Raw genomic sequence first — 23,448 nt, 5'->3', positions numbered from 1 at the left:
ATTAAACCTCTTTCTTTTGTAAATTGCCCCGTCTTGGGTATGTCTTTATCAGCAGCATGAAAAGAAACCATCAGAAAACCACTTATTAGGTGCACACACATTTATGATTGTTTTCTTGAGTAATTGACCTCTTTATGAAATGTCCCTCTTTATCCAGGTAATATTCCTTATCCTGCAAACTACACTTTGTCTGATGTTAATATATCAGTGCTTTCTTTTGAACAATGCTTACTTGGTATGTGTTTTCCATCATTTTACTTATAATCTAGCTGTGCCTTTTTCATCCAAGTGTTGAGTCTTGCTTTTTAATCCAGTTTAATCTGTCTTTTAATTTGGGTGTTTAGATCATTTATGTTTAGTGTAATTATGTACATACCTGGGTTTAAATTTACCTTCTTGCTCTGTTTTTTTGGCCATATCTGTTATTTGTTCTTAGTTTTCTGTTGTCTTTTAGATTGAATTTTTAAAAATTTCATTCATTTTATCTGTCTGCACTACTGAAAGCCAGTACTTTTAATTTCTCTCTCTCTCTCTCTCTTATGAAGACCTTCTAACAGAGCTTTAGGGGATGAAGTGGGCTGCCTGGGGATATGGTAAAGAAAATAATGCTTTAAAATATGTCTCAACTCTTGAGATAAATAGCTACCTTCTGGACTCAAATGCCTGGCACAATTTATATAGCTCCTTCCTCTGTCTTCCTCTTTTCTGAGGTGTATCACCACCTCAGCTTCTGAGAATCTTTAGAATGGCATAGGCTGTGTCACTAAAGCCAGAGAAAGAGACCTAAATGTAAGATTTCTAGAGCTCTTGATCCCTCCCTTTCACTCTGAGGGACAAATATCTTTTACAGTGATTGCCAGCGAAGTGGGCTATAGCATAGCAAAAAGATTCACCCTCTTTTCTTTGAAACAGGGTGTAATTCTATCACCCAGGCTGGAGTGCAGTGGTGTGATCACAGCTCACTGCAGCTTCGGTCTCCTGGGCTCAAGTGATCCTCCCACCTCAGCCTCCTGAGTGGCTAGGACTACAGGTGCACACCATCACACTTGGCTGATTTTTGAATTTTTTGTAGAGACAGGGTCTCCCTATGTTGTCTAGGTTGGACTTGAACTCCTGGGCTCGTGCAATTCTCTGCCTTAGCCTCCCAGAGTTCTGGGATTACAGGCATGAGCCACTGCACCCAGCCAGGACTCACCCTGTTGGTAGCCACCCACTACTGGAGAATTATGAGACATTCATTACTGCCCCCGTTACTTTCATCCCTGGAAGTAGAATGGGCCAGTACAGTCTCACAGTATCTCTGTACTTTTACTATGCAATGTTTATAACTGATATAAGAATTAGGACTATAAAGAAATAGGAGGTGAAATTTCACGTAGTGAATTCTTTATTGTGGCAATAGTCAAGTCATAGTTGGACAACTGCTTATCAGTGAATGTTGCAGAGGAGTTTCTAATAATGGATGGGAGTGTGAAGTGGCCTAGGAGTTCCTAAATTTGAGCATCAGAGTAACTTAGGAAATTTTTTTTTTGATTTTATTTTCTTGAAGGTATTATATGCACATGGTTTCAAAAAATCAAATAATGCCAAAAGGCTTATAACAAAATACAGTGGTTTTCTGTCTCAGCACTCCTCTCTCCCTAGTCTTCCTCCTCAGAGGAAATATCTTTGACTTTTTATCCTAATATTTATACATGCTTTTATTTTTCTTCTTCTTTTTTTTGAGATGGAGTCTTACTCTGTCACCCAGGCTGGAGTGCAATGGTACAGTCTTGGCTCACTGCAACCTCTGCCTCCCAGGTTCAAGGATTCTCCTGCCTCAGCCTTCTGAGTAGCTGGGACTACAGGCAGGTGCCACCACACCCGGCTAATTTTTGTATTTTTAGTAGAGACGGGGTTTCACTATGTTGGCCAGGCTGATCTCGAACTCCTGACCTCATGATTCACCCGCCTCAGCCTCCCAAAGTGCTGGGATTACAGGCGTGAGCCACTGTGCCCAGCCACATTTTTCTAAATAAATATTGATTCCTTTTGATTCATAATTTCAAGATATCCGTTGACTTCTATTTATTATAGATACATAAATTTACTTATAAGCTCCAATATAGCTATATTACCATTTACAATACACCAATATTCAGTATTTACATTGTTATGCAGATATTAATAACTGAACATTGTAGTATACTTTATTTTTATTTCTCCTGAAGTTAATAATTGGCCTGATTGTTAGTTTGCTTAGTTTTATGTGTACCCATTTCCAATTCCTCCTATATCTCCTAACAGGCTCTCAGTATGATTTACCACAAGGCCAGTCTCTCAGATAATCTGTTAGCTGCATTATGTAAAAAATTAGAGCCGTCACTCCTGAAGACCTCCATTTTTTTTCAAGCTGTGTTAATTACTCTCAAGGCTTGTTGCACCCCTATCATCTGGGTCTTTTCTTTGCTGTCAGTCTTGGGTTTCCCTCACCTCTCTCCTGGGTTGAATTCCTTGTTTCCAAATCTCATGTCTTTGTCTATCTTATCAGATTAATGGTAAATGCAAAGGTATGGTGGTGATATTCGTATCTCTTGAGTCATAATGCTTCAATATGAGTTGATTGTCTTTCCTGTGTTGTGAACAGTTGTCACTCTGGAGTCTTTTTTCACCCTTGTCTGGGGGATTTCCTTTGCTTCTCTCTATGCCTTCCCCTTTCTTGGCTTACTCTTTTGTTTTGGTAATAGACAAGCTCTGTAGCTTCATGACAATTACGGAAGAGAGAAATCTTTTGAGATCTTGCAAAATTGAAAAGTCTAATTATTCTACTTTATAGCAGGTGATAGTTTGGATAGGTATAGCATTTATGGTAGCATTTAGTATTATTCACCAATATTTCTATTTTTCCTTTTCTGGACACATGACAGGATTGTATACTCTCAGTTAGGCATCGTGATGTGATTTGCTTTAGACAAAATGTGAGTAAAAGTGGAAGGTATTACTTGACTTTAAGAGATGATGTGTAATTCACCATGTTTCTTCTCCGCTACTGACTATCGTATTTGAGATGCTGGAGGCTCTGTCAGCCTGGGTTCCCGAGTGAGAATATCTTGGGACATTTTTCTCCCCACCAAGTAGCTGAGCAAGAAGCTTTCATTATTTTAAAGCATTGAGACTTAGGGGTTATTTGTTGTCACAGCATAATCTAATTCATCCTGACAGACATTAAGATAGACTCCCAGGCTGAGCACAGTGGCTCACACCTGTAATCCCAGCACTTTGGGAGGCCAAGGTGGATCACTTGAGCCTGGGAAGAGGAGGTTGCAGTGAGCTGAGATTGTGCCACTGCACTCCAGCCTGGAGGACAGATGGAGGCCCTGTCTTAAAAAAAAAAGAGAAAAAGATAGACTCCTAGAAATGGAATACAGTACTGATGAAACAGAAAGCTTAAAATAGATAATCTGTCCTAGGGGCTGTGCAGTGAACTGCAAGAAAATTTTATGGGCAGTTAGAAGATGGAAATTTATATTATGCAGTGGGAAATATTTATTACAATTGTATGGATGTCAGATCACATTTTGAGAAAATTGTAACTGAAGATGAAGATATGGAAAACCAGTATGTTAGCAAATGTTTAGTTATTATTGACTGTCCTCAGCAAAGTATTATAGGAATAAAGAATGTGCTCAGAAAAGAATTGGCCAATATGCAAGCAGAAATGAAAGTGAATAGAAGGTTTCCAAAATCTGGAGGCCTTGAAATATTTGGGAGAGCCCTAATTTTGGATTCCAAATAGTAGAAGATAAAATTGAGAAAAGTTTTGAATGAAAAATTTATTACTGTGGCAAGGATCAAAATAAGGGCATGGCCACTCTTAAAATCTTTGAATTTATTAATATGTTTCAGAGTATCTTTCAAGGATATGGCACGTAGTTATTCCTTTAAATTGGACAGGTGTCTCAAGGAAAAGAGACTAAGGCTGTGGATATCTACATAATTCTGATAGGCTCAAGGTACACTGATCTTTAGATGGAGAGAGATTTGGAGATGAGAAATCAAAGACATAACTCTGGAACCTGTGTCTCTGAAAGGAATATGGTTATGGCTACTGGATTCTGTTGCTGTCAGAATCAAATAGGTAAGACATTATTGAGATAGTTGCGTTGCCAAAAGAACCACCAGTCTGGACTTAGAGTATTCAAGACCTAAAATGACCCTATGTATCAGTAGCAGATGATCTGAGAAAGAGGCTCAGCCCTTAAGGAGAGCATATTCCCTTACATTCACTTCCAATATGGCCAAGGAGAATAATGGAAAATAATGTCCTAGGGGAAGGAGTCAGGAGCAATGGAGTATAATGAATGAAGGAGCTCATCTTAGAGTCTATTTGCATTGCTATAAAGGAATACCTGAGGTTGGGTAATTTATAAAGAAAAAAGGTTTATTTGGCTCATAGTTCTGCAGGTTGTATAAGAAGCATGGTGCCAGCATCTGCTTCTGTTGAAGACTTTAGGAAGCTCCCATTCACGGCAGAAGAGGAGCAGGAGCAGCCATCGCATGGCAAGAGAGGATAAAAGGGGAGGAAGGTGCCAGGTTCTTTTTCACAATCAGTTCTCATGGGAACTAATAGAGCAAGAACCACTCATTGCTGTGAGAACGGCACCAAACCATTCATGAGAGATCTGCCTCCACGACACAAACACCTCCTACTAGGCCCCAACTCCAACACTGGGGATGAAACCTCAACATGAGATTTGGAAAGGACAAGCATCCAAACTGTATCATTGCTATATCCAGATAGCATAACGGTAGCCAAACCCAGAAATATCCCTGCTCCCAGGGGTTGTCCCTCAAAACGTCTGCCCAGCAAGATTTCAGAATTGCTATGAGTCAGTGTCTTCTGTGTCTTTCCATTCTTCCCTTACTGAATGGGACTGGCTATTGTGGTTATCCTATCCCTGTTCCAACATTGTATCTTGGGTGTGTGGGGCAGAAAATTTATTTTTAGCTTATAGGTCTCCAGATTAAGAGCAGAGTCACATCTGGATCTAGTGTATACACCATGACACATCAGTCAGGGGTCCTGAACTTTGCATTTGTTGCTATGACTAGATGGAACTTTTGGGTTGTTTTCCTGGGGGAGAGGGTGAGTGCATGTTGTTTGGTAAGGTGAGTGAGCCAAATATTTGGTGGCCAGAGGATGGAATGGTAATTCATTCATTCTCGTTAATTCATTCATTCTCTCTCTCATCAATCGTCTATCTATCTATATCTAATTCTTCTCTCTCTGGGTACATGGTAGAGTTACTCTTCTCTGATTCCTTGAAGTTACATAAGTCTGCACAACTGACTATGGCCAAGGAAATGTGAGCAGAAATGATGTGTGCCACTTCCTGTCAATTTTTAAAAATGGGTACATAATAGTTGTACTTAGTGGGGGTACATGTGATATTTTGATACATGACTACAATGTGAAATGATCAAATCAGGGTAATTGGGATATTCATTACCTCAAATATTTATCTTTTATTTGGGAACATTCAAATTCTTCAGTTATTTTGAACTATACATTATTGTGAATGATAGTCACTTTATTGTACTATTGAACACTAGATCTTATTCCTTCTATCTAGCTGTTTATTTTTTAAGCCAATAATCAACCTCTCTTCAATTCTCCCTCTTTCCTCCCCTTCCCAGCCTCTGGTAACCACCATCAACTCTCTACCTCCATGAGATCCACTTTTGCTTACCCTTATGAGGGAGAACATGTATTTGTCTTTCTGTGGCTGGCTTATTTCACTTAACGTAATGACCTCCAGTTCTATTCATGTTGCTGCAAATGACAGGATTTCATTTTTTAAGTCCAATTTTCCATTGTATATATATACCACATCTTCATCCATTCATCTACTGATGGAAGCTTAGGTTGATTCCATATCTTCACTATTGTGAATAATGCTGTGGTAAACATGGGAGTGCAGATATTTCTTTGATATACTTATTTTCTTTCTTTTGGATGTATACCCAGCAGTGGGACGGCTGGATCATGTGGTAGTTCTATTTTTAGTTTTTTGAGAAACTATTGTTTTCCATAATGGCTGTACTCAGTGACATTCCCACCATCAGTATATGTGTTCCCCTTTCTCCAGTCTTTGCCAGCATTCTTATTTCCTACCTTTTTGATAATCATCCTCTCTGGAATGAGATGATACCTCATTGTGGTCTCGGTTTGCATTTCCCTGGTGATTAGTGGTATCGAGCACTTTTTCATATGTTTTTGTCATTTGTATGTCATCATTTGAGAAATGTCCGTTCAAATATTTGCCCATTTTAAAATCAGATTGTTCTTCACTATTGAGTTGTTTGAGCTCCTTAAATATTCTGGATATTTATCCATTGTCAGTTGGGTAGTTTACACACATTTTCTCCCATTCTTTGGGTTGTCTTTTCACTTTGTTGTTTCCTTTGCTGTGCCGAAGTTTTTAGCTTGATGTAATCCCATTTGTCTATTTTTGCTTTGGTTTTCTGTGCTTTTGAGTGGTTTTTCTTTTTTTTTTTTACTTGGAGTCTCGCTCTGTCACCCAGGCTGGAGTGCAGTGGTGCGATCTCGGCTCACTGCAACCTCCACCTCCCAGGTTTAAGCTATTCTCCTGCCTCAGCCTCCCCAGTAGCTGGGATTACAGGCACCTGCCATCACACCCAGCTAATTTTTGTTTGGTATTTTTAGTAGAGGCAGGGTTTCACCATGTTGGCTGGGCTGGTTTTGAACTCCTGATCTCAAGTGATCTGCCTGCCTCGGCCTCCCAAAGTGGATTACATATGTGAGCCACTGCACCCAGCCCATGCTTTTGAGGTTTTACAGAAAAATCTTTGCCCAGCCCAATGTCCTAGAGCATTTCCCCAATGTTTTCTAGTAGTTTTATCATTTCAGACCTTAGATTTAAGACTTTAATCTATTTTGATTTGATTTTTGTGTATGGTGAGCAGTAGACATCTAGTTTAATTCTTCTGCATATACTTACTTCCCAGTACCATTTATTGAAGAGACTGTCCTTTCCCTAATGTATGTTCTTGGTGCATTTGTTGAAGATGAGTTGGATGTAAATACATAGATTTATATCTGAGTTCTCTACTTTGTTCCATTGGTCTACGTGTCTGTTTTTATGTCAGTACCATGCTGATTTGGTTACTATAGCTTTGTAGTAAATTTTGAATTCAGGTAGTGTAATGTTTCAGTTCTTTTTGCTCAGGGTTGCTTTGGCTATTTGGGGTCTTTTGTGGTTCCATATAAATTTTATAATTTTTTTTCTATTTCTGTGAAGAATGTCATTGGTATTTTGATATGGATTGCATTGAATCTGTAAATTGCTTTGGGTAGTATCATCATTTTAGCATAGTAATTCTTCCTGTCTAAGAACATGGAATATCTTCCTATTTTTTTGTGTCCTTTTCTATTTCTTTCATCAGAGTTTTATAGTTTTTTTGGTATAGATCTTTCATTTCTTTGGTTAGATTGATTCCTAGATATTTTATATTTTTTTGTAGCTATTGTAAATGGGGTTGTTTCCTTGATTTATCTTTCAGATTGTTTGCTGTTGGTATACATAAATACTACTGATTTTTGTACGTTGATTTTTGTATCCTGCAACTTTACTAAATTTGTTTATCCATTCTAACAATTTTTTTGGTGGAGTCTAGGTTTTTCTAAGTATAAGATCCTGTCAAACCATATACAAGTCTAATTTGATTTCTTCTTTCCCGATTTGGATGCCTTTATGTCTTTCTCTTGCTTAATTTCCCTAGCCTGGACTTGCAGTATTATACTGAATAATAGTGGTGAAAGTGGGCATCCTTGTCTTGTTATCTCAGCCAAAAGGCCTTCAGTTTTTCTCTTTTCAGTGTTAGCTGTGGGTTTGTCATATATGGCCTTTATTATTTTGAGATAAGTTCCTTCTACACCCAGTTTGATGAGGGTGTAAAATTCTAAAGGGATGTTAAATTCTACCAAATGCTTTTTAGGCATCTGTTGAAATAATCATATGGCTTTTGTTCTTGGTTCTGTTAATGCGATGTGTCACATTTATTGATTTGTCTAGGTTGAACCATCCTTGCATCTCTGGGGTGAATCCCACTTGATGATGTTGAATGATCTTCAAATGTTGTTGAATTCAGTTTGCTAGCATTTTGTTGAGAATTTTTGCATCTACATTCATCAGATACATTAGCCTGCAGTTTTTTTTTTTTTTTTTCATTGTTTCCTTGTCTGGTTTTGGTATCAGGGTAATACTGGCCTCCTAGAAAGAATTTGGAAGTATTCCCTCCTCTTCAATTTGTTTTGAAGAGTTTGAGTAGAATTGGTATTAGTTCTTTAAATGTTTGGTAGAATTCAGCAGTGAAATCAACAAGTCCTGGGCTTCACTTTGCTGGGAGACTTTCAGCTTCAATTTCATTACTTGTTACTGGTTTATTGAGATTTTCAATTTCTTCATGGTTTAATCTTGGTAGGTTTTATGTGTCTAGGAGCTTAACAGTTTCTTCTAGGTTTTTGATTTTGTTTTATAGCTGTTCATAATAGTCTCTGATTCTTCGTATTTCTATGGTATTTGTTGTAATGCTTCATTTTTCATTAGATTTTATTTATTTGGGTCATCTCTTTTATTCTTAGTCTTGCTAAAGCTTTGTTGATTTTGTTTATCTTTCCAAAAAACTAATTTCATTTTTTGTATTTAAGTATAAATTTCATTTACTTCTCTGCTCTTTATTTTTTTTCTTCTGCTAATTTTGAATTTGGTTTGTTAATGCTTTTCTAGTTTCTTTAGGTACATCATTAGGTTATTTGAAGACTTTCTACTTTTTTGATATAGGCATTTATTGCTATAAACTTTCCTCTTAGTACTGCTTTTGCTCTATCCCATAGATTTTGGCAAGTTTTGTATCTACTTGTTTCAATAAAATTTTAAATTTCCTTCTTAATTGTCTTTTATTTGCAAGTTTTATTTTTAGTTCAGGGGATACACGTGCAGGCTTGTTACACTGGTAAATTGCATGTCTCTGAGATTTGTCATATGAATGATTCTGTTACCCAGGTAGTGAACACAGTACTTGATAGGTAGTGTTTTCAGTGCTTACTCACTCCCCACCTTCCGCTTCTTAATTTCTTAATTGACCTATTGACCTTTCAGGATCATGTTGTTTAATTTCTATGTCTTTGTATAGTTTTCAAAATTCTTCTTGTTATTGATATCTGGTTTTATTCCATTGTGGTCAGAAAAGATGCTTGATATGATTTTGACTTTTTTGAATTTGTTGCCTAACGTGCTCTATCCTTGAGAATTTTCTATGTGCTGATGAGAAGAATGTGTGTTCTGCAGCTGTTGGATGAAATGTTCTGTAAATACGAGTTAGGTCCATTTGGTATAGAGTGTAGTTTAGTGCTGATGTTTCTTTGTTGATTTTCTATCTGATGATCGATTTATTACTGAGTGGGATGTTGAAGTCCCCAACTATTATACTGCAGTCTATTTTTCTCTTTATATATATATTAAAGTTTGCTTTATATATTTGGATGCCCTGGTGTTGGGTGTATTTGTATTTATAATTGTTACATTTTATATATATATATATATATTCTTAATGAATTTACCCCTTTATTATTATATAATGACCTCATTTTACTTTTTAAATGTTTTTTGACTTGAAGTCTATTTTTTTTTTTTTTTTTTTTTGAGACGGAGTCTCGCTCTGTCACCCAGGCTGGAGTGTGGTGGTGCAATCTCGGCTCACTGCAAGCTCTGCCTCCCGGATTCACACCATTCTCCTGCCCCAGCCTCTCCTAGTAGTTGGGACTACAGGCGCCTGCCACCACACCTGGCTAACTTTTTGTATTTTTAGTAGAGACGGGGTTTCACCATGGTCTCGATCTCCTGACCTTGTGATCCGCCTGCTTCGGCCTCCCAAAGTGCTGGGATTACAAGTGTGAGCTACCGCGCCCGGCCTTGAAGTCTATTTTATCTGAAATAAGTATAGTTGCTCCTGCTGTTTTGTAGTTTCCATTGTATGGAATAACTTTTTCCATACCTTCACTTTCAGCTTATGGGTGTCTTTATAGATAAAGTGAGTTTAAGGTCTTATCTATTTTTTTTTTTAACCCATTCAGCCACTCTGTGTCTTCATTGGAGAATCTAGCCTATTTACATTAAATGTTATTGATAAGTAAGGACTTACTACTGCCATTTTGTTACTTGTTTTCTGGTAGTTTTAACTCCTCTTTTCCTCCTTCCTTACTGTCTTTTGTAGTTAAGTGATTTTCTCTGGTAGTATGACTTATTTATTTTTTTTATTATACTCTAAGTTCTAGGGTACATGTGCACAACGTGCAGGTTTGTTACATATGTATACATGTGCCATGTTGGTGTGCTGCACCCATTAACTCATCATTTACATTAGGTATATCTCCTAATGCTATCCCTCTCCACTTCCCTCACGCCATGACAGGCCCCAGTGTGTGATGTTCCCTGCCCTGTGTCCAAGTGTTCTCATTGTTCATTTCCCACCTATGAGTGAGAACATGCGGTGTTTGGTTTTCTGTCCTTGTGATAGTTTGCTCAGAATGATGGTTTCCAGCTTCATCCATGTCCCTACAAAGGACACGAACTCATCATTTTTTATGGCTGCATAGTATTCCATGGTGTATATGTGCCACAGTTTCTTAATCCAGTCCATCATTGATGGACATTTGGGTTAGTTCCAAGTCTTTGCTATTGTGAATACTGCCACAATAAACATACGTGTGCATGTGTCTTTATAGCAGCATGATACAATCCTTTGGGTATATACCCAGTAATGGGATGGCTGGGTCAAATGGTATTTCTAGTTCTAGATCCTTGAGGAATTGCCACACTGTCTTCCACAATGGCTGAACTAGTTTATACTCCCACCAACAGTGTAAAAGTTTTCCTGTTTCTCCACATCCTCTCCAGTACCTGTTGTTTCCTGACTTTTTAATGATCGCTATTCTAACTGGTCTGAGATGGTATCTCATTGTGGTTTTGATTTACATTTCTCTGATGACCAGTGATGATGAGCATTTTTTCATGTGTCTGTTGGCTGCATAAATGTCTTCTTTTGGGAAGTGTCTGTTATATCTTTTGCCCACTTTTTGATGGGGTTGTTTGATTTTTTTTCTTGTAAATTTGTTTAAGTTCTTTTTAGATTCTGGATATTAGCCCTTTGTCAGATGGGTGGATTCCAAAAATTTTCTCCCATTTTGTAGGTTGCCTGTTCACTCTGATGGTACTTTCTTTTGCCATGCAGAAGCTGTTTAGTTTAATTATATCCCATTTGTCTATTCTGGCTTTTGTTGCCATTGCTTTTGGTGTTTTAGACATGAAGTCCTTGCCCATGCCTATGTCCTGAATGGTATTGCCTAGGTTTTCTTCTAGGGTTTTTATAGTTTTATGTCTAACATGTAAGTCTTTAATCCATCTTGAATTAATTTTTGTATAAGGTGTAAGGAAGGGATCCAGTTTCAGCTTTCTACATATGGCTAGCCAGTTTTCCTGGCACCATTTGTTAAATAGGGAATCCTTTCCCCATTTCTTGATTTTGTCAGGTTTGTCAAAGATCAGATGGTTGTAGATGTGTGGTGTTATTTCTGAGGCCTCTGTTCTGTTCCAGTGGTCTACATCTCTGTTTTGGTACCAGTACCATGCTGTTTTGGTTACTCTAGGCTTGTAGTACAGTTTCAAGTCAAGTAGCATGATGCCTCCAGCTTTGTTCTTTTTGCTTAGGACTGTCTTGGCAATGCAGGCTCTTTTTTGGTTCCATATGAACTTTCAAGTAGTTTTTTCTAATTCTGTGAAGAAAGTCATTGGTAGCTTGATGGGGATGGCATTGAATCTATAAATTACCTTAGGCAGTATGGCCATTTTCACGATATTGATTCTTCCTGCCCATGAGCATGGAATGTTCTTCCATTTGTTTGTGTCCTCTTTTGTTTCGTTGAGCAGTGGTTTGTAGTTCTTCTTGAAGAGGTCCTTCATATCCCTTGTAAGTTGGATTCCTAGGTACTTTATTCTCTTTGAAGCAGTTGGGAATGGGAGTTCACTCATGATTTGGTTCTCTGTTATTGTCTGTTATTAGTGTATAGGAATGCTTGTGATTTTTGCACATTGATTTTGTATCCTGAGACTTTGCTGAAGTTGCTTATCAACTTAAGGAGATTTGGGGCTGAGACATGGGGTTTTCTAAATATACAATCATGTCATCTGCAAACAGGGACAGTTCGACTTCCTCTTTTTCTAATTGAATACCCTTTTTTTTTTCTCTTGCCTGATTGTCCTGGCCAGAACGTCCAACACTACGTTGAATAGGAGTGGTGAGAGAGGGCATCTGTCTCTTGTACCAGTTTTCAAAGGGAATGCTTCCAGTTTTTGCCCATTCAGTATGATATTGGCTGTGGGTTTGTCATAAATAGCTCTTATTATTTTGAGATACATTCCATCAATATCTAGTTTGAGAGTTTTAGCATGCAGGGCTGTTGAATTTTGTCAAAGGCCTTTTCTGAATCTATTGAGATAATCGTGGTTTTTGTCGTTGGTTCTGTTTATGTGATGGATTATGTGTATTGGTTTATGTATGTTGAACCAGCCTTGCATCCCAGGGATGAAGCCAATTTGATCTTGGTGGATAAACTTTTTGATGTGCTGCTGGATTCAGTTTGCCAGTATTTTATTGAGGATTTTTGCATGGATGTTCATCAGGGATATTGGTCTAAAATTCTCCTTTTTTTGCTGTGTCTCTGCCAGGCTTTGGTATCAGGATGATCCTGGCCTCATAAAATGAGTTAGGGAGGATTCCCTCTTTTTCTATTGATTGGAATAGTTTCAGAAGGAATGGTACCAGCTCCTCTTTGTACCTCTGGTAGAATTTGGCTGTGAATCCGTCTGATCCTGGACTATTTTTGGTTGGTAGGCTATTATTGCCTCAATTTCAGAGCCTGTTATTGGTCTATTCAGGGATTCAACTTCTTCCTGGTTTAGTCTTGGGAGGTTGTATGTGTCCAGGAATTCATCCATTTCTTCTAGATTTTCTAGTTTATTTGCATAGAGTTGTTTATAGTATTCTCTGATGGTAGCTTGTATTTCTGTGGGATCGGTGGTGAATCCCCCTTATTGTTTTTTATTACGTCTGATTCTTCTTTCTTTGCTTCTTTATTAGTCTTGCTAGCAGTCTATGAATTTTGTTGATCTTTTCAAAAAACCAGCTCCTGGATTCATTGATTTTTTTGAAGGGTTTTTTGTGTCTCTATCCCCTTTCAGTTCTGCTCTGATCTTAGTTATTTCTTGCCTTCTGCTAGCTTTTGAATGTGTTTGCTCTTGCTTCTCTAGTTCTTTTAATTGTGATGTTAGGGTGTCGATTTTAGATCTTTCCTGCTTTTTCTTGTGGGCATTTAGTGCTATAAATTTCCCTCTACACACTGCTTTAAATGCCTCCCAGAGATTCTAGTATGTTGTGTCTTTGTTCTCGTTGGTTTCGAAGAACATCTTTATTTCTGCTTTCATTTCGTTATTTACCCAGTAGTCATTCAGGAGCAGGTTGTTCAGTTTCCATGTAGTTGAGTGGTTTTGAGTGAGTTTGTTAATCCTGAGTTCTAATTTGATTGCACTGTGGTCTGAGAGACAGTTTGTTGTGATTTCTGTTCTGTTACATTTGCTGAGGAGTGCTTTACTTCCAACTATGTGGTCAATTTTGGAATAAGTGCAGTGTGGTGCTGAGAAGAATGTATATTCTGTTGATTTAGGGTGTAGAGTTCTGTAGATGTCTATTAGGTCTGCTTGGTGCAGAGCTGAGTTGAAGTCCTGGATATCCTTGTTAACTTTCTGTCTCGTTGATCTGTCTTATATTGACAGTGGGGTGTTAAAGTCTCCCATTATTGTGTGGGAGTCTAAGTCTCTTTGTAGGTCACTGAGGACTTGCTTTATGAATCTGGGTGCTCCTGTATTGGGTGCATATATATTTAGGGTAGTTAGCTCTTCTTGTTGAATTGATCCCTTTACCATTATGTAATGGCCTTCTTTGTCCCTTTTGATCTTTGTTGGTTTAAAGTCTGTTTTATCAGAGACTAGGATTGCAACAACCCCTGCTTTTTATTGCTTTCCATTTGCTTGGTAGGTCTTCCTCCATCCCTTTATTTTGAGCCTATGTGTGTGTCTGCATATGAGATGGGTCTCCTGAATACAGCACGCTGATGGGTCTTGACTCTTCATCTAATTTGCCAGTCTGTGTCTTTTAATTGGGGCATTTAGCCCATTTACATTTAAGGTTAATATTGTTATGTATGAATTTGATCCTGTCATGATGTTAGCTGGTTATTTTGCCCATTAGTTGATGCAGTTTCTTCCTAGCATCAATGGTCTTTACAATTTGGCATGTTTTTGCAGTGACTGGTACCAGTTGTTCCTTTCCATGTTTAGTACTTCCTTCAGGAGCTCTTATAAGGCTGGGCTGGTGGTGACAAAATCTCTCAGCATTTGCTGGTCTATAAAGGATTTTATTTCTCCTTATGAAGCTTTGTTTGGCTGGATATGAAATTCTGGGTTGAAAATTCTTTAAGAATGTTGAATATTGGCGCCTACTCTCTTCTGACTTGTAGAGTTTCTGTTGAGAGATCAGCTGTTAGTCTGATGGGCTTCCCTTTGTGGCTAACTCGACCTTTTTCTCTGGCTGCCATTAACATTTTTTCCTTCATTTCAACCTTGGTGAATCTGACAGTTATGTGTCTTGGGGTTGCTCCTCTCAAGGAGCATCTTGGTGGTGTTCTCTGTATTTCTTGAGTTTGAATGTTTGCCTGCCTTGCTAGGTTGGGGAAGTTCTCCTGGATAATATCCTGAAGAGTGTTTTCAAACTTGGTTCCATTCTCCCTGTCACTTCCAGGTACACCAGTCAAACGTAGATTTGGTCTTTTCACATAGTCCCATATTTCTTGGAGGCTTTGTTCATTTCTTTTTACTCTTTTTTCTCTAAACTTCTCTTCTCACTTCATTTCATTAATTTGATCTTCAATCACTGATACCCTTTCTTCCAGTTGATCGAATTGGCTATTGAAGCTTGTGCATGCATCATGTAGTTCTTGTCCCATGGTTTTTGGCTCCATCAGGTCATTTAAGGTCTTCTCTATGCTGTTTATTCTAGTTAGCCATTCATCTAATCTTTTTTCAAGGTTTTCAGCTTCCTTGCAATGGGTTCAAACATCCTCCTTTAGCTCGGAGAAATTAGTTATTACCGACCTTCTGAAGCCTACTTCTGCCAGCTCATCAAAGTCATTCTCGGTCCAGCTTTATTCCGTTGCTGGCAAGGAGCTGCAATCCTTTGCAGGAGAAGGGGTGCTGTGGTTTTTAGAATTTTCAGCTTTTCTGCTCTGGTTTCTCCCCATCTTTGTGGTTTTATCTATGTTTGGTCTTTGATGATGGTGACCTACAGATGGGGTTTTGGTGTGGATGTCCTTTTTGTTGATGTTGATGCTATTCCTTTCCGTTTGTTTGTTTTCCTTCTGACAGTCAGGTCCCTCAGCTGCAGATCTGTTGGAGTTTGCTGGAGGTCCACTCCAGATTCTGTTTACCTGGGTATCACCAGCAGAGGCTGCAGAATAGCAAATATTGTAGAATAGCAAATATTGCAGAATAGCAAATATTGCAGAATAGCAAATATTGCAGAATAGCAAATATTGCAGAATAGCAAATATTGCTGCCTGATCCTTCCTCTGGAAGCTTCATCTCAGAGGGGCACCCAGTTCTATGGGGTGTCAGTTGGCCCCTACTGGGAGAGGTCTCCCAGTTAGGCTACACAGGGGTCAGGGACACACTTGAGGAGGCAGTCTGTCCGTTCTCAGAGCTCAAACTCCATGCTAGGAGAACCACTGCTCTCTTCAGAGCTGTCAGATAGGGATGTTTAAGTCTGCAGAAGTTTCTGCTGCCTTTTGTTCAGAAATGCCCTGCCTGCAGAGGTGGAGTCTACGGAGTCAGGCAGGCCTCGTTCAGCTGGGGTGGGCTCCACCCAGTTCGAGCTTCCCGACTGCTTTGTTTACCTACGCAAGCTTCAGCAATGGTGGACGCCCCTACCCCAGCCAGGCTGCTGCCTCGCAGTTTGATCTTGGACTGTTGCACTAGCAGTGAGCAAGGCTTTGTGGGTGTGCGACCTGCCGACCCTGGCATGGGACACAATCTCCTGGTGTGCTGTTTGCTAAGACCGTTGGAAAAGTGTAGTGTTAGGGTGGGAGTGTCCCAGTTTTCCAGGTACAGTCTGTCATGGCTTCCCTTGGCTAGGAAAGGGAAATACCCTGACCCCTTGTGCTTCCCTGGTGAGGTGATGCCCTGCACTGCTTTGGCTCATGCTCCATGGGCTGTACCTACTGTCCAACGAGTCCCAGTGAGATGAACCAGGTACCTCAGTTGGAAATGCAGAAGTCAACTGTCTTCTGCATCGATCATGCTGGGAGCTGCATACCGGAGCTGTTCCTATTCGGCCATCTTGGAATGGACTGCCTCTGGTAGTATGTTTTAATTGATTGCTTTTTATTTGTAGTGTATTTATAGATTTTTGCTTTGTGGTTACTATGAGGCTTACAAGTTATTTTAAACAGACAGCAACTTAAATTTGATCACAAAAATAAGAAACAAAGGAAAAACTAAACAAAATTCTACCCTTTAACTCCACCCCTTGCTACATTTTGACTTTTGTTGTCTCAGTTTACATCTTTTTATTTTGCCTATCTCTTAACAGGTTACTGTAGTTATTATTTCTGATAGTTTTGTCTTTTAGTCTTCATACTAGAGATATGAGTGGATTACACACCACAATTACAGTGTTAGGGTATTCTGAATTTGTTCACTTACTTTTACTAGTAAGTTTTACAACTTCAAGTGCTTGCTTTTTGCATCCTTTCTTTCAGATTGAAGAGCTCTCTTTAGCATTTCTTGTATGATGAAATCTCTTTAGCATTTCTTATATGACGAGTCTAGTGATGAATTCCCTCAGCTTTTGTTTGTCTGGGAAAGACTTTCTCTTTCCTTCATGTTTGAAGGAAAGCTTTGCCAGGTACAATGTACTCAGCAGTTTTCTTTAAAAACACTTTAAACATGCTGTCCTCCTCCCTCCTGGCCTCTGTTTCTGGTGAGAAGTATGTTGCTAGACAAATTGGAGCTCTTTTATGTATTATTTGCTGCTTTTCTCTTGCTGTTTTCAGGATCCTCTGTTTTTGACCTTTGAGAGTTTGATTATTATATGCCTTGTGGTAGTCTTATTTGGGTTGAATCTGTTTGGTGGTCCCTGCACCTGGATATTTACATCTTTCTTTAGGTTTGGAAAATTTTCTTATTGTTTCTTTGAATAAACTTCTTACTCTTGCTGTTTCTCAACTTCCTCCTGAATGCCGATGACATACATTTGCTTTTTGGCAATTATTTTCTGTATCTTGTAGGCATTTTAAATTCCTTTTCATTTTTTTCTTTGTATTTTCCAGTAAACTGTCTTTGAGCTCACTGATTCTTCTGCTTGATCTTCATTCTGTTGAGAGTCTCTAATGTGTTTTTCAGTTCAGTAAATGCATTTCTCAGTTCCAGGATTTTTGTTTGATTTTTAAAAATATTATTTCAATCTTTTTGTGAAATTTCTGTTAATTTTCTGAGTTGATTTTCTATATTACCTTGGAATTCACTGAGTTTCCTTAGAATTGCTATTTTGAATTCTTTATCTGAAAGTTCACACATCCCCATCTTGTTAGGGTTGATCACTGGCTCTTTGCTTTGTCCATCTGGGGAGGTCATGATTCCCTGTTTGCTGTTGTTTCTTATGTATGTGCATTTATGGATTTTCATTGAAAGATTATTTACTGATTCTAGTCATCACTGTCTCACATCTTCTGGTCTTTCTAGGGTATATTTGCTTAAAAGTTCTTTGTAGCTGCCTGCAAGTCTCCTTAATCCTTTATTGTTGCCTCTCTTTTTTGGCACTAGGTAGTGCTTTAAGCTCAGGTTTGCCTCAGCTCTCACAAAAGTTCAGAGCACTGCTTGTCCTGAATGGGGGATATTCTGGCTATATGGGAAGGCTGGCAAGGAGTGTATGCCCAGTAGGCCCATGGAGCATGCCTGCTATAGCATGATGCTATTAAACAGCTACTCTGATTTGGCATCCCTTTGGCTGAGATAAAAAGCAGAGTTTTGTGGGCTGGGGTTTCTAGTCCTGCTTCCCCTGTTTGTCTCTAGGTACCCTCAGGGTTTTCTCTCCCTGTAGGCCCTTGTGGTGCTTCTGGTGGGCTGAGGCAGGAACAGTTTTTATGCAAGGGAACCCAAGAAACTGAGGAAGCTGGCTGTCTGCCTTGCTTTCTCTTCTTCCAGGGTAGAAAATGTGAGTCTGGAACAAATTATCCATGAGTGGTGCCTGGCAGATTGAAGGAGGGGCATTGTGGATAGAGAAGTCTGTTTCTCTTACCATCTACTCAGAGTATTTCACTTCTCTGTCATTCCGAGGATTGTCTCAGCCTCAGAATTGAGTTCTGGGATAATGCTGGTGATATTCTACTGGTACTGGATTTTATTTTATTTATTTATTTTTTTGTGGGAGAGAATAAAGCCAGGTTGCTTTGACTTTACCAATTTGGTGATATCACCTTGACAGAATTTTTAAGAGAGCCATTTGTCATGTTTCCTTTTCTACTGTGGAAATAGGTGAAAACTCCAACAGCCTGGGTCCCTGCTGAACTGAGATGCATGTGTAACAGCTGAGATTTTGGAGTTGTCTGTTACTGTAGTATAACCAGGCCCATCCTGACTGATACAGAATTCTAATTTGTAAATTGTTTTTCTTCAGAATGTTAAACATATCACTCCTTTGCCTTCTTTAGTATGGCTATTGAAAAGTTTAAAACCATTCTAATTCTTGATTCTTTAATTCTGACCTTCCCTTTTTTTTTCTATTTGAGTTTTATCTTTAACCTCAGTGTTCTGAAATTTCGCAATGATGGGTCTTAGTGTTCATATGGTGCCCTTTCAGCTTGGAAATTCATGCTCTTTTGTTTTTGGGAAATCTCTGGAGTTATTTTATCGATTTATTTTTCTCTATTTTTTCTTTTTATTTTGTTATTGATGTTGAATTTCCTGAACTAGTGTTCTAAGTTTTTTACTTTTTTTTAAGAGGTGGGGTCTCTCATGTTGTCCAGGCTAAAGTGCAGTGGCTATTCACAGGTGTGATCATAGTGCACTGCAGCCTTGAACTCCTGGGCTCAGGTGATCCCCCTGCCTCAGCCTACCAAGCAGCTCACACTACAGGCACATGCTACTGCACCTGTGGCACACTTTTGGCTGCCATAAAAATATACTGGCTACCTTTTCTCTTATTTTTCATCTTTTTGCTCTGTTTTCTAGGGTATTTCCCCAAATTTATCTTCTTTCCTATTGCATTTTTTGTTTTTGCTATCAGAAATTTCCAAGAGCTCTTTTCGGTTCTTTCAGTGTTCTTCTCTTATAGTATTCCATTCTTATTTTGTGGGTGCAGTATCTTCTTTTATCTCTCTGAGGACATTAATTTTAACTTCTAAATTTTCTTTCCTCTGTCTAGTTTTCTCCTCCAAGTTATTTTTTTTTTCTGTTTATTTGCTTTGGCCTCTATCTTTTGTATTAGAAGCTTTCTTCCCTCAAGTATCTGATAATCCTTGGCTGTCAGCTCACAAGTCACTCAGCAGGCTGAAGAGCTGATTATAAGCTCTGAACGTGAGGGGTGCTTGCCAACTTCAATGGGCTGTTTGTTGGAGAACAGTGTCGGTGTCTTGGGTCCCTCTTCTTGGACTGGTTGTATTTCCCAGATGGTACTTTACCAAACTCCTGCCTGAAGGATAAAGTTCTGATTGCCAGCATTCTGGAACCAAGTAGATGATCAGGGCTGGAAGTCTCTGGCTCCCATATTTAGTGTTACACGCTAACTGGTTTCCATTGTTTATGGTCTGGTACTCACTCCCTCATTTGTGCTGTTTGGCCTGTAGAGACCCTTTCTAGAGAATAAACTTCCAGTGTTCTGCCATGGGTTGGGTGGGGGGCAGTTGCCCAGCAGCGTGGAATGGGGGAGGGAAGAATCAGCAAAGGAGACCAAGAAACAGAGGCCAGTGAAGGAGAGGGACAGATGGGACAGAGTAGTGTCCCTGAAGCAAGTGACACAGAGGTTTTGGGAAAGAGGAAGTGATCACCTGTGCACAACAGCCTGATGAGTAAGATGGGGATGGAGAAGTAACCCCATCTGGCAACACAGAGGTCATTGGTCGCCTCAATGAGTGATGTCTCCTGGAGCTGTGGGAATGAAAGCCTGATCAGAATGAGTTCTAGAGAAAATGGTAGGAGAGGAAGCTATGGCAGTGATTGTGGAGAACTTTTTCCATTTGACTCATTTCTGTTTCAAAATAACCCTGTGAAATGGGCAATCATCCCCATTTTATAGATTTATAGTTGAAGAAACAGTCTCAGAGAGGTTTAAGTGAATGGCCTCATTGCTAGGTCCTTCTCAAAAAGGCTTTCCTCTAGTCCTTTCTATTTTTGCCATCCCTCTCCCCAAGCCTCATTCCAGAGGTGTCTGGAACTGTCAGTTCCTGAGGCTTTTGTGGATTTTTACAGTGTAAATTGGGCTAATTCTCAGCTTTTCCTGTTGCTAGCTGTGGATTCAGCATTCTTAGGTCCACAAAGTCATTTATCACTTGTCTTGTCCCTTAGTTTTTCAGCTTCCATAATTTTGTGATTATTGTCTGAGCTGCCAAGAGTGATTTCAGGCCCCGGGAAGCTCTCCTGGACTTCGGACCTCCCTTCTTAACTCCTCTGCTGATTCTTGCTCATCTCTTCAAATTTTGAGGGCTCAGTCCTTGTACTTCTTCTCTTCTCTCTTCCTAGACAATTTCTTCCAGTCGCATGGCTTTAAATACCTCCAAATCTGCAGGACCCCAAAGTCTCTGCTCCTCACCATGTGGCCCTGCTGCCAGCCTTGAAAATGTTTGCATAGGCCAGGCTATAAATTGGCCACCTGTCCCCCTCCCATTTTCTATCAGCCTCCACTGACATCCCCCTGCCCTGCCCTAGACCCCCTCATCCTCTCCACTTCCTTTTCCTTGGGGCCAGGAAGGAAGAGTGTCTGCACAGAAAGCCTGTTGTCTGCTCATTCTCAGGCCTGCTCTGATCACCTCCCTGGGGAAGCCTTCCAGGATGGCAAAGGCACATTCCTGTGTGCACACTTGCTAGGGTTCCTCGCACACCTGCCTCCCTGGCATCTGCTCAGGTTTGTGCCTGTGTGAGCTACCGCTTGGCCCTCCCCCTAGGGACAGACCTCATACAGTGTCATTGACAGTCCCCTCTTTCCCTCTAGTTCCTTGGACTCTTACCCCTATGGGTATTTGATAACAGGCATGGATTCTCTCCCCAGAAAAGTGTTTATAAACTCATTTTGCATCTAATTTCTGGGGGTTCAAGGACTCTCTGAAACCCCTGCATAAATCCCCTCATGATCTCTGGGTAAGAACCCCCAGGCTAAGTGAGACAAGCGTGGATCATGAGCATGTATGCTGCATTCCCAGTGCTTGCCAGGACTTGACCTGTAATAGGTGTTCAGTTGGTAAAGGCGTATCCTGCGTCTACTATGTGACAGGTGCTGCTCTACATACTGTGAGGACTCTACATAGCAGTGAGGACTGCAGTGTTTTTGCCCAGGGAGCTGGCATGCTATGGGGAGACCAACATAAATGCACATGTATGTATGTTACAGTGTCAGAAGTGCTAAGATGTGGGCAAAAGCCAGATCACTTAGGAACTTCTAGCTCACAGTAAGGACTTCAGACTTTGTCCGGAGCATGATAGGACACTATTGAGCAGGGAGTGATAAGATCAGATTTTGAAAGACCATTCTGGCTGCTGTGTGCAGAGTGGGCTGTGGGGAATGGGGAGCTGCTGCAGTGGTGAATATTCAGAAGTCAGGCTGACTCACCTGGCTCAAAGGCTGGGCACAGGCTGCCCTGCACACCCTGGGTCTTTAAGCAGCAGGGCAGTCAGGGAGAGGGGGCCTCCTGGCTCTGCTATAGCTCCCAGAATCCCCTATCACCTTCTCTCCCCTTACCAGCCTCCTCCCTTCTCAGGCATATGTCGCCAGGGTACCCAGACTGTTCCCCCAGTTCCTCTTCCCACAATTTTCTTCCTGCTTTGGGTCTTGCTGTCCTGCCTTGGGCCTGTACTCTGTGGATCTAGCTCTGTGCCAGGAGTGCAGCAAGGGCCCAATCTGTAGTACTTCTTGATTGAATGGAGCATGAGGAGGAAAGTGAACTGGAAGCAACAGCTTTGGCCCTAGGCAAATGGCCAGATGGCATTTCTTCCCATATATGTATCTGCCTCAGTACATGCTATCTATACCTATGGGGTTGTATCTGTACTGGATACCTGTGTGTGTGTGTGTGTGTGTGTGTGTGTGTGTGTGTGTGTGTGTGTGTGTGTGTGTGTGTGTGTGTGTGTGTGTGTGTGTGTGTGTGTGTGTGTTTAGGGGCAATACTATGCACCTGCATGGCTCTGGTGAGTTCACCTTGGTGGATCCCTAAGCCTCCCTGCCCTCAGGTTAGGAAGGGGACACCCCCATCCCCCTGGCTGGGTGCAGGCTGTGGACTCCCTTGGGCTGGGGAGGCAGTCTGAGAATCCCACTGTAGGTGGTGGTGGGACTGACTTTGAGTCTAGGCTGCCACTGCACCCTGGGGAGACATTCCCAGAACCTGGTGGCACAGTGATCATTACAGATGCTGATAAGCAGTTCTCAGGGAAGGCGTGGGATCAGCAGGTGAAGGGGAAGGATTTCTTGTTTGCCACCGGCCCCTTCTCATCATCTCCCAGGAAGAGGAGGATGCCGTGTAGGCCATCTACCTCTCCTGCCCCCTTGGCCCCCTCATCAGCATGCAGGGCCTGCTCCCTCAGAGAGGGTTCTTGCCGGCTTTGTGCCTTCAAGGCTATGGGCAAGTCAGCTTTGGCAGAGAAGCAGAGAGGGGTGTTGGCCAGGTCCCTGCAGCCTTTCTGGGGAGAGTGTCAGGATGGAAACGTGGGCCTCCCAGCACCTCCCATTATGTGTGCCTCTCCGCAGTACCCTGGCCTGAGGAGGGGCGGAGAGGAGGACCCAGTGTTCTTCTATAGACCTCATGTGCCTTTACAAGTGCCAGCCCCCGTGCTAGGCCCCCCAAAGCTCACCATCCAGTAGGAGAGTTAGACGAGAAATAAATGAGTGGGACAAGGGAGAGTGGCTTCGAGGAAGAAAAAGTATTGGGGGCCAAGAGGCGGGGGCACTTTGCCCTTGCTTCCTCAGGAGGCAGGGGAAAGGGAGAAGGAGTGTTCTTGGGGAAGATGGATAGGATTTTTCCAGGTAAAAAGAGCATTTCACCTGCACTGACCCAGAGGTGTGAATGCAGGTATGGGG

The sequence above is a fragment of the Hylobates moloch genome, unplaced genomic scaffold (assembly GCF_009828535.3).
Source record: "Hylobates moloch isolate HMO894 unplaced genomic scaffold, HMol_V3 SCAFFOLD_11, whole genome shotgun sequence".
Lineage (NCBI taxonomy): Eukaryota > Metazoa > Chordata > Mammalia > Primates > Hylobatidae > Hylobates > Hylobates moloch.
This window is presented reverse-complemented; position numbering follows the sequence as displayed.